The 12,635-nt window shown below is 36.3% G+C and overlaps 1 long non-coding RNA gene across 1 annotated transcript in view; it reads left to right on the forward strand.

Annotated features, from left to right (window-relative positions):
* Positions 1–1,210: 1,210 nt before the first annotated feature.
* Positions 1,211–12,635, forward strand: part of LOC129629258 (uncharacterized) — a 93,563-nt gene continuing 82,138 nt past the window's right edge. The window contains exon 1 of the long non-coding RNA XR_008703111.1: positions 1,211–1,758. This is a non-coding gene — a long non-coding RNA (uncharacterized LOC129629258). The remainder of the gene's footprint in view (positions 1,759–12,635) is intronic.

The raw sequence follows: 12,635 nt of genomic DNA on the forward strand, positions 1-12,635 counted from the left end.
GACAGGAGGTAATTTGTTAGAGATTCATGAGAGAATATTAGTGTAAGGAGCAAGGAGGGTAAACAAGGTTTGAGTAATAATTGTAAGGTGCCTGCACCTTATATTTTTAAAGACCAGCGCACTTAGAACTTGGTGTGAATATAGAGAGAATGAATATACAAGAGAATGCTAGACAATGAGAATTTTGTACAAGACCTTCTTGGCTGTGGTAGAGAGTTTGGGGTTTATTTATATCAAAGAATTTGTAAGGATTTATGCAAGAAAAAAGAGTTAGTAGATCATAGTAGTAATTTGGTTATTTGGCAACATCAATGGCAGAGAAGAAGTGGTGAAATTTGGGATGTATTAAAGTTAGAAACTTACTGTTGTATTGGACTTTCAAGGGCAGGAATATAAAGAAACCAAGCAGAAGTCCTGGGTTTTTAGCATGATCCACTGGATGCTGGTCATCATGATCATCATGATGCTCAAGGTTATCATGATCATCAAGGTTATACTGTATTTAATTATCAATAAATCCTCATATGTCTTTTACCTTAATACTTGACCATTCATCCATATATTCTTTTATTCCAATATTGACTACTTATTTTGTACCTTCTAAGAAGCACTATCCTTTGGGGACACAGATGTGAAAAAGACAGACTAGGTCCCTGCCCTACTGAAAATTCTATTCTAATTAGGAACAGATAGAGCAGAAAAAAACAAAAAATGCTACAGATTATGATAAGTGAAGTACAAAAATATCTCCTGGGATACAGAGTACATCATGGTACCTAAGTGAACTTGTATGATCAGGGAAAAATTCTTATGTGGTACCTAAGCCAACATCTATAGAATATAAAGGAGTTTGGCATATAGAGAAACTGGGAAGGTTTTGAACAGAGAGTCTCTTCTTTGGTTATAGGTACTCTAGAGCCAGTACTGTGCTGTGGCATAAATTGAATGGGGCCTCTATGGGATTGAATCACTGACTCGATGGACATGAGTTTGAGTAAGCTCTGAAAGTTGGTGATGGACAGGGAAGCCTAGTGTGCTGCAGTCCATGGGGTTGCAAAGCGTCTCACGACTGAGAGACTGAACTAGGCTGATGGGATTGAATAACCCATAGAGTGTTAGCTCAGCTCAGGCTGGGGCTCACTGCAAAGCTGTCACAGGAAATTGGTAGCTGCTAGGGCAGAGCTCTCATGGGCAAGTCCCATTTGTCTCCCACAGCTGATCACTCTCTCCACCCTCTGCCACTCCCACCTTTTTGTGGAGCTGCTCTGCTGGGCGGCCAGGGTTTTTGTGATCTCTCTGCATTTACAGGGGTGAAGTGTGGTGGAGCAGGGTGTGTCTGAAATCTGAATAGCTTCTTAGGCACTCTTGAATAAGCATCAACAATAGATAGTGCTACCCAACCCAGGCTCTGCCCTGGGACCAGGATACATCTGCTTCCAGTGGTCTAGCTTTTCCGTAGTCATGGCTGCTCAGATCCAGTGCCCTGCTGTGGTGTGAAGTGAGCAGGGCTGGAGTGTCCACTTGGACTAGAGCAGCGAAGCAGTCTCTTGAAACCAGGCATCTGCTAAAGAGCAGACCTCTCTCTGTCCTACCTTGAGGGCTAGCCAACAAGTGTGCTCCTCGCTAATGAAGTCCAGCCTGCCCTAGCCCTTCTGTTGCCCCAGCTGTCTTCCAACCAGCCGAAGGAGCTTGTCTCCTCAGCATAGGACCCCAGGACTGGAACGCCCAATCTGTGGCTCGACCTGTTCACTCCGCAAGGTATGTGTCTGCCTGTAAAATTTCTGATTCTATGAGATTTTTCCCAGGGGTACAGATCTTGACCTGATCACATTTCTTCCCTTCCTACCTGATAAAGTGTGTGTCTTTCCTACACCCTGAGTTGCATAGGAGTTTTCCTGCAAGTTTCCAGTTAGTTTTAGTGAGAATTGTTCCACATAGAGTAGTATGTGGTTATCTTACTCCACCATCTTAATCTTCTCCTAGAATTTTTCATTTATTTGTTCCCAACCAAATCTCTCCTTTCTTACAAGTTGAAACTATGCAGATTATTTTTTCTTCCAAATACAAATTACTGCTACCTTGTAAATGATTATTTACATTATGTATTCCTTTTATCATGTTAACTTATTCCGTGTTCACTGATACTGTTGACCAGCAGTCACGACAAACTCATGCTTAAGTTCATTATGTCAGTTCTTTTCAGAATACCTGAGTAATACATAAAGAAAATGACCTTAGGTAATATATATTTTGAGAACTTTATAGCAAATATTTTCCTCTTATCTCATACACTAATGATGATAGAATGGCATAAAACTTAGGTATAATGAAAATTTTCCTCAAAGCTATTTAGATTCTTTTTTACCCTTTGGATATTTTTGTAAAACAAGTCAGAAGATTCTCTCAGTGGCCAAAGATCTCTTATTTTTCCCAGTGGCTAATTTGAAATAATTGGAGGAGTAAAATTAACAACAGGAATATTGGGTTATAACTCATAGAATAAAAAAAAAAATTCCATGGTTTTGTGCTGATATAAATAAATAATTGACTAAATATAATTGGGGGTAAGAGACAGCTATCTTAAAAATGAAATCCAATTAAAAAATGTAGGTGGAATGAGGGAAATGGAAAATCTAATTAGAACTTTACAGTAATAATTGTCAATCAAGATCTACCAAAGGAATATAAAATTAGGAAATGTAAGTGTGAGGAGAGATAGGATATTTGTATAGGCTCAAAGTATCTCCCTCAGGATATCCATTAATTATAAAAGGAAAAGAATCGTTTTATAGTAGAGAAACCTGACAGACAGCACCGTAATGAAGTGATCAGTGTTACTGTCACTAGTAAAATGACATATTGACAATTTGTGGCCCTTGCTATGTATTGGGAAAAAAAATAATCACTTTGTGTTACCTTTCCAAAACTGTGTAACTTCAGTCCAATAACGAGAAACTATCAAGCAAGTCCTCAGATAGAGAGACAGTCCTCAGAATAACTGAGCAAACCCTCAAAGTTGTCAGAATCATGAAAGACAAGGAAAGAATGACGAATTGTCACAGATTTGAGGAGACTAAGGAGACAAGTACATTTAATGTGTAATCTAGTGATATGTCCTAAAACAGTATTAGTGGACATATTCGTGGAATCTGAATAAAAAGTACAGTTGAGTTTTAAAATAGCGAAAAAGAAAAAGACCTTTTAAGTCAACAAAGAAAAGACCTTTTAAATAAGCCACTCCCTCTTTGATCCCTTGGGCCTAACAATGGTAATAGTTTGAATGTTATTATTCTAGGGTGCTGCATGTAAAACATTTTCTATATTAAAATCTCCTTGAATTATTCTAATTCAATACTTATTTCCTACTGGGACCCTGACTGGGGTGATATTAGATAATTAGAAATAAGAGATAATATAACAAAAGCAGACAATCAATTTAGGAGGTGAAATACTTAATTGAGAATACCTTTAAGTGAGAAAAGTGTAAATAAGAAGAGAGGGTATTAATTAACAATTTATTCAAAAAAAACTTTCCATAAGTGATAGACTTGAGTTTTAAAAGTCTTCCAGTTTGCACAAATGGATAAAAATCTAGACTGATGGTGGATGGATGGATAGATAGGTAGGTAGGCAGAAAGACAGACAGACAGATATATTTGTTATATAACAAACTATAAAAACTAATTAGAGAGTAGTACTGCTCAAAATTGAAAAGTGACATAACAAATGGTTAACTTCGTGGTGTGTCTGATCAAAAAAGACCCGATACAAATATATCAAAAATAACCAAAAAAATTCTAGATCATACAGAAAATTTTATAGAAAAGATATTATAAAAAATTTATGATCATAATTTTAAAAATTTAGAGGAAATGAACATATGTCTGCTAGAATAAAAACTGCTAAAACTGACATAAGAAGATAGAGAATATCTGAATCTTACTATTATTAGCTAAAGAAATTGAATCTGTAATTTAAAATCTTCCTAAAAATAAAATTCCAAACTTAGATTGGCCATTATAGAAAGCAATTGTATATAAAATTTTTCTGAAAATAAAAAAACTGAGAGCAATTTCATGAGGCCATCATAGTATTGATACTAAACCTGACAAAAATATTTCAAGAAAAGATATCCTAGTCCCTCCCAAACTCAAATGCATAAAAAAATTCTAAACAAAATACTTGAGAATTCCAATGAAATATATTTTTTAAAGTTTGGAGATATATGGTATTATGATAAAGATGGATTGATCCGTGAATGCAAGGTTGATTTAATGTTTGAAAATGAATATAAGGAATGACATATTAATAGAACAAAAGACAATGATAATTTCAAATGATTCAAAAGAAACACTCAAGCAAAAATATCATAAATTCACACTTTAAAAATAGAAAACTAACAATAAAAGGAATTTCTCCATCTAATACTGAGTATCTTTCAACAAGTATCTTACTTAATGAAATGATGCTGAAAATTCATCCCCTAAATTCAGGCAGGAGAGAGGAGATGCCGATTGTTATCATTCATATTGCACATTGTACTGCATAACCATGCCAGTGAAATAAGGCAAGAAAATAAATAAAATGTATGCAGGTTGGAAAGGAATTAATTGGACTAGTCATTCACAGAAATGATTCTATACACTAAAATGTCCCCAAAGAATCTGTAGATAATCAAGTAAAATTATAAATAATTTTTATCAAAGATACAACTTGGGTTGTGGTTACATAGTTATGTTCATTCTGTGATCATTTATTGAACTATATACTTAACGATTTATTAAGTTTTTGTTTACATGTTATATTTAATTAAAAAGTGTTAGCAGAAAATGTAGAGAAATATGGCTATAACCTTGAAATAAATGCCTTCCTAGGGAATTTGTAAATTGCATAAAGAAAGATAATTTTGTTTCACCAATCTGAAATCTTCTACAGTATGAAAAATAGAAAGACAAGTTGTATACGGGGAAAATACATGCCAAAATAAAATAAAACATAGCATAGCTATCTAGGTTATAGGAAAAAATCCCTTAAATAAAATTTTAAAAAGAAAGGTCAGAGAAATATCTAAATATTCCAAAAACCTATAATCAAGCAACTTATAGGAGAACTGGCTAAAAAAAATATGGAAATAATTTCAACTTCAGTATTATTTAGGAAAATGCAATGTAAAACAAAACATTTAAAAAATGATTACCATAATCAAATTATGGGTAATATATGGGGAAATAGATGTAAGCATGTACAGCCCATTTGGGAGGCAAATATGATGCCTCTTCATAATAAAAATGAGCATTTTGGAAAAAAAAAAATGAGCATTTTGTTAGACCCAGTAATTGCATTTGTGTGCCTCACTTATAAGATTATATATATGATAAGGCTTTATACATATGTATACATTATACATTATACATATGATATGGCTCACAATGAGTCACATGCATGGATTTTTCACTAATGGGAAAATTTATAAATAATCTAAATTCATCGATTCTTGAGTAGTGATACAAACTCTGGTGTATTGTGTGTCTCCAAAAATATAGTAGATATTATGTGTAGTGATATAAACAGATCCTAAGTCATCCTAGGAAGTAAAAATAGTAAGTTACAGAGCAATATATCTAGCATGATTCTATTTGTCTATTAAATAAAATAAGCTATCAGCATACTATATCATATATGCATTTTACTTTTTGCCATAAGAAGTGACATGTGGGATCTTAGTTCCAACCAGGGATCAAAAATGTGCCCTGCATTTGAAGCTCAGAGTCTTAACCACTGGACTGCCAGGGAAGTCCAGACTGTATGCACATTTATGTGTTTGTTTTGTTTTTGTAAAAGTAAAGGAAAAGGTCTAGAGAAATCCACAACAAAACAATTATAGTGGCAGTTGGGGGGAAGGAATTAAGATGAAAAAATTCAAGACCTATGCTTTTTTCCTATTGCTGAAATTTGTTTTAATTTTTTACATAAAGAATTTATTCCTGCATTACTTGAATAATTAAAAGAGAGAAATATATGAATAACAATAAAAAACCCAATGCAAAGATGACTCATTTTTTATTATTAATATAATGTGCATGTTTTATGTAATATTGCTTTTTCAGTGGTATATTGAAGGGGTTGGCATTTGTACAAATACTTAGTCATATAATAATAAAAGAGATTCAAAGTTGATAGATAACATTCCCACTTGTAATGACTGAAAGGCAAAGTCCTAATGACATTACACAGGAAATGCCAAGAAAGATATCTGGGTATAGATAGAACACCAATAGTGAATACAGATGAAATCTACGTTTCTATGGTCCTTCCTGTGTTTTTCAATTCCTCTTAATCACTCTTCTCTCTCTTAGGGAGACATTAAAAAATGGAAGTAGTTTCTTGCTACCAAGAGACTACTTTTAAAAGTATGCTAGAATGCTAAATACGGATTTTCATGAGTATCTAAAGAATTCTCAAAGCCAAGGCACAGTTGTCTGAGCATACAATATATGTAGTTTAATTACATTAAGTGAGATTTTGAAGCATCTGATGTCTGTTTACTAGTAAACATTTAATTAAGTATTTGAACATACAGTGTTAAATAAAATGTTTTTAAAAGGCCATTAGGACTCTGCAGTTCTAACTTCAGTCCTAACACACTCATGGAAGAGCGATACAATCTTCCTACAATCAGGGACGATAGAGCCCACTTGCTCTGTTCTCCCTTTATTCCCTTGATTCCTTCACTGTTGTCTGCTGTTTTCTTACCACCTCTCCCTCAATCCTGATGCATTATTCATCAAACCCTGCATTTGAGGAGGGTTGCATCTTGTAATCAGAGCAGTGGGTCCTAAGTTTTTCACTCAGAGGCCACTGTGCATATATACATTTAAAAATCATTTGTCCCCCTAGTAAAAGTAAAAAGTGGGCCTCATTAAATTTTTTCACTTGGGGCATTGTCTAGCTCCTGAAAGTTACAAGACTGACTTTTATCTGGTGATTAAATATGAATCAAGCATTGCAGCTTTAGTAGATTCTGTGTAAACATTGCAGACACAGAAACCCTTTTATCCTGTGCTCTGCTGTTTTTAGGAGAGAGTGTATGAGGGGAGACACATGGGACTAGGCCTCACAAGGGCAAAATATTTGCATACAGTTGTGGTGACCTCTCTTGGGACAAAGCTGCAAAGTTGGTGTCTGTAACCTCTCCTATTGGACACCCTATTACATTCCAGCACCCTTGAGGGCCTATGTAGCCTTACTGTTTCTTTCCCAGTTCGTACAATGTCACTTGAGCCTTTCCAGTGTGGTCCTCCTGAGAGCCCAGTCTCCAAAACAGCCATCATTATGCAGACTTTCCAGATCCTGCTCTCCTTATTGAATATCAAAATTTACTATTGCTCATTTCTTTTCCCTCAAGATTTTCTTATGTGACTACAGTTTAGCTGGGGATGGAGGGAAATCAAATTTTGGTCTTAGTAGCTAATAAATGACTTAACCAGTTCTCTCTTTCAAATAGCACTGGTACTGAAAAGAAGTTTTTTAATGTACTTAGATAGCATGAAATATTGCATTGCAAGCATCTAGCATATCATGTCTGTCAAATAATAAGGTAGCTAACGTTACTGTTGTTCTTCTGTCATAAAAAGCACTGGGCCAACACATTGGGAACAGGTCTCATTTTGAGATTTGGCTTCTTTATCTGCAGTGCTTATTAACTCTGATTTGTATTTGTTTTCTAAATGTCGAGTCAGTGTCTAGTTACATTATGACCCTACATCCTCAACAACAGCAAAGTATAATATTCTCACTGTGTTTATCCAGATTCTAGAAGGACTTAAATATTGTTTTCCTCTAATAGTAATGGCAATGATGATTAATATTCATTGATATCATATGCTATATGTTAAGCCTTTTCAATAGATTATCCTGTTTTATCCTTACAACAATTCTATGAGGTAATTATTATTGTTGCAATTTTATAGATAGGAATCCACAGGTCAGAGAAGTTAACTAATCTGTCCAAGGTCATAGGCTACTAAGTAATAGAATTAGAATAAAAATCCCAACTCTGAATGTTTACAATACTTTGCTTCTACAATTCCTCGAGTGTTCTCTTCCTCCCACTCCACACACTGTCTGCCCTAGCTTGTTGCTAAGTTATGTCAGGCAGAAGATACCTCTTCGTCTCATGAAATGGAAAATCACCACCTTTGCAGCTTATCTCCTTTTACCATAATGACTACTTCCTCATCTTCCTTTTCAAAAGTCATTAACCACCAAGATATTTTAAAGGGGCAGAGCAAAAGCACTCATTCAGTGAAGGAGCTTCTGAAAATGCCTGGCACTATTCTAGGTAATGCAGGTATAGTAAAACACACAAAATATCTGGCTTCCTGGTATCTATACTGGGAAATAAGCAAGTTAATGATCAAGGTACTGTTGGAATGGTCCAGGCTTCAAGAACAATAAAGCAGAGTGATAAAAGCAAGTGATTTACAGATAGGAAATGGCAACCCACTCCAGTGTTTTTGCCTGGAGAATCCCAGGGACAGCAGAGCCTGGTGGGCTTCTGTCTATGGGGTCACACAGAGTTGGACACGACTGAAGCGACTTAGCAGCAGCAGCAGCTCTATTTTTTAATTTCTTTTTTTTGCCTGTGGGAGTAGACTTCCCAGGTGGCACAGTGGTAAAGAATCCAACTGCCAATGCAGGAGATACAAGAGACACAGGTTCGATTCCTGGGTCAGGAAGATTCCCTGGAGTAGGAAATGGCAATCCACTCTGCTATCCTTTCCTGGAAAATTCCATGGACAGAGGAGCCTTTTAGGCTACAGTCCATGGGGTCACAGACGTGTACTTTCTGACACATCTGAGCTGCTGCTAAGTCACTTCAGTCGTGTCTGACTCTGTGCAACCCCATAGATGGCAGCCCACCAGGCTCCCCCGTCCCTGGGATTCTCCAGGCAAGAACACTGGAGTGGGTTGCCATTTCCTTCTCCAATGCATGAAAGTGAAAAGGGAAAGTGAAGTCACTCAGTCGTGTCCGACTCTTAGCGACCCCATGGACTGCAGCCTACCAGGCTCCTCCATCCATGGGATTTTCCAAACAAGAGGCAAATACACATAGTCACTTTCCAATGTTATGTTAGTTTCTGCTGTACAACAACATGAATTAGCTATATGTATACATACATCCCTTCCCTCTGAGCCTTCCTCCCACCACCCCTATCCCACGCATCTAGGTCACCATAGAATACTGATGAGAACTCCCTGTACCATGCAGCTGCTTCCCCCTAGCTATTTATTTTACACATGGTAGTGTATACGTGTAAGCCTATTTGAAGGGCAGGAATAGAGACACAGACATAGAGAATGGACTTGTGGACACAGTTGGGGAAGGAGAGGGTGGAACAAATTGAGAAAATACTCTAGATTGTATAAAAGACTGGCAGCAACACACAGGACTAGCAGTAAGGGGTCTTGTGAATGGACTATGCTCTTTCCACACACTGGAGCACTAATCAGCAGCAAAAGTAACAGGGGGATCTGTGAATACTGATATGGAATGATTGCCAAAGTAGCTTGTTATTTAATATTATAAGATATAATATATATACAATTATATATAAGATTATATATAATTAATATATATAAGATATATTTTTTGCATGAGGGAATATAGATATATTTGTATATATATATATCAGTTGATATGTATATATGTATATAAAAGATATATATGTGTAAACAAAAACATGTTTGCTTTTTTAAAAGACACAGTGGCTGGATAAAACAGAAAACTAGTGAAAATAGTCACTTGTAGTACAGAAAGGAAAAGAGCAGGATGGAAAGAAATGAGAGTGAAATTTTTTGAATAAAAATCTTGCAGAAGAAAATGTTTTCCAAAATTTGAAAAAAGTTACTGATTCGAAGAAAAGTGAAAAAGATTGAAAATAAAAGTCAGTGATTTTTTTATGAAAATTAAATATTAAGCAGGTAATGCCATGCTAATGGCAGAAAACGAACAGAAACTAAGAACCTCTTGATGAGGGTTAAAGAGAAGAGTGAAGAAGATGACTTAAAACTCAACATGCCAAAAACTAAGATCCTGGCATCTGGTCCCATTACTTTCTGGCAAATAGAAGGGGAAAAAAGTGGAAACAGTGACAACTTTTATCTTCTTGGGCTCCAAAATCACTGTGGATGATGACTGCAACCACAAAATTAAAAGAAACTTGCTCCATGGAAGGAAAGCTATGACAAACCTAGACAGTGTATTCAAAAGTGGAGACATCATTTGGCCGGCAAAGGTCCCTATGGATTTTCCAGTAGTTGTATACGGATATGAGAGTTGGACCATAAAGAAGGCTGAGTGCCAAAGAATTGTTGCTTTCTCATTGTGGGGCTGAAGAAGACTCTTGGGAGTCCCTTAGACCACAAGATCAAATCAGTCATCCTAAAGCAAATCAACCCTGAATATTCATTGGAAGGACTGATGCTGAAGCTTTGGCCACCTGATGTGAAGAGCTGACTCATTGGAAAAGACCCTGGGAAATACTGAGGGCAGGAGGAGAAGGGAGCAACACAGGATGAGATGGTTGAATAACATCACTGACTAAATGGACACGAGTCTGAGCAAACTCCGAAAGACAGAGAAGGACAGGAAAGCCTGGAGTGCTGCAGTCCATGGCGTCTCAAAGAGTTGGACATGACTTAGCGACTGAACAACAGCAATAATAGTGGCTATAGGTGTCATTTCATAGAGTCACTATTTCTCAGTGTCACCATGTCACAACAGTACCATCAAGATAAATGTGAGTTCCTTTGGTGTATAGTGTTACCACTTTTCTTCATGAAAAACTGTAGCAAGATCTGAGCCTTGGAATGGAAGGGAAAGAAATGAGGAGAAAAAGAAGAAAACCAGTTTTGGACCAAAGTGGAACTGAGTCTTAAAATTTAAATAGTCTGTGTAATGATTTGAATTAGTTTCCTAGAATAGAAACTAATCAATACCTATTATATAATTATAATCTCACCTAAAATACTAAAATTAAGTATATAACTTTAAGAATCATCTATAAAATATTAAAAGAAATTATTAATAATGATGATGAGCATGAGCAGGATGAGATTTATTCTACCATATTTTTAAAAAGTATTCTCACATCTTTTACTTTGGATTGCCCTTATAATAGTTTCTCATGTAAGCATGGTTGGAATTAGTAATAAGAGATGGATTTCAGTCTGTTATAACCCTAGTCTCCTTTTTGAGAGTGTTCAAATTAGCCAGTGTTTTAAATAATTAATGGTATCTTGAAATGGACACAGTACTCCTGGTGAGGTGTAAGTAAGGCACTATGATTTTGGTTTCTTTGATCTGTATATATGACTAGACAATGGTAGTATACCATGCATGCATGCACAGTTGCTCAGTCACATTCTGACTCTTTGCCATCCTATGCACTATAGCCCACTAGGCCCCTTTGTCCACGAGATTCTCCTGGCAAGAATACTTGAGTGGGTTGCCATTTCCTCCTCCAGAGGATCTTCCTAACCCAGGGATCAGACCCATGTCTCCTGCATTGCAGACAGATTCTTTGCCACTGCACCACCTGGGAAGCCCAGTAGTATTACATGGCAATTATAACTAGATACTCTGCTTCTGTCATTCCCTGGGTGATGTGTTATCTTTTGTTTTTCTATTTTCTTGTCTGAAAAAATGCATGTCCTAGGAGCTACTGCACCTTAGTAATTGGGTTGTAACTCTCCTCACTTACCCACCTCTTTCTCTGTGTGCTTTCCCAAAATGAAATGGGAATCTGATAACTCACAGTAACAGTCTATAAAAACTGAGTCACCAATTAAATGCAATGATCCATGATGAAATTCTGAAAACCTTTTTGGTAAATTCTCCTAAGATTGATTAAGGTTTGTAGATGAAGCAAGTATTCACAAAACATGACAGCTATTGTGGGGGTGGGACATGTATAGATTGAGTCAGAGTGGGGGAAACAGCTGTTTCTCTAGTAACGACATATATGAGATATTGGCTTCATTAATTTTATGGTCTTTGTAAACTTAATTAACAAACAGCTGCATCCTGCTATCTGTTCCCCGAGGTGCTGACATTTTCCACATATTCAAATACCTTCATTTTTATTGATTAAACATTTCCCAAGCAGCTATTTTGACAAAGTTACCACATGGCGATGTGTCAGGGGTAAAGCTATACTTCTTGAGGCTTTAATTGGTCAGAATATCAGTATAATTTTTGACCACTAATCACAGGAAGTGGAGACAAACTGGTATATCGCATTTTCCTTCCTTTTTTTCTGTTGGATTCCACAGATGTCAGCAAAAAATTCAAGATGACTTCCATGTCTGGAGTGCATATATAACTAAGTTTCAGATCAATTCCGTTTCAGTTTTAAAAATAACCAGTGATTCACTATGCAGATCTTAGATGTATTTTTATCCTACCAGGCATATGCCTTTGTCCCTTTGGTGCCCCTTCAAAAACCACCCAGGGTTTGATCTCCTCAATAATGGCAGATTTATTGCTGTGATTACAAGGAATGGGGAAATCTGTCTGCTTCTCTTTCATATGAATGTGAGGGCCTAGATGTGGATTTTGATGGAGCTGGACA

This window comes from Bubalus kerabau, chromosome 15, assembly GCF_029407905.1.
Source record: "Bubalus kerabau isolate K-KA32 ecotype Philippines breed swamp buffalo chromosome 15, PCC_UOA_SB_1v2, whole genome shotgun sequence".
NCBI lineage: Eukaryota > Metazoa > Chordata > Mammalia > Artiodactyla > Bovidae > Bubalus > Bubalus kerabau.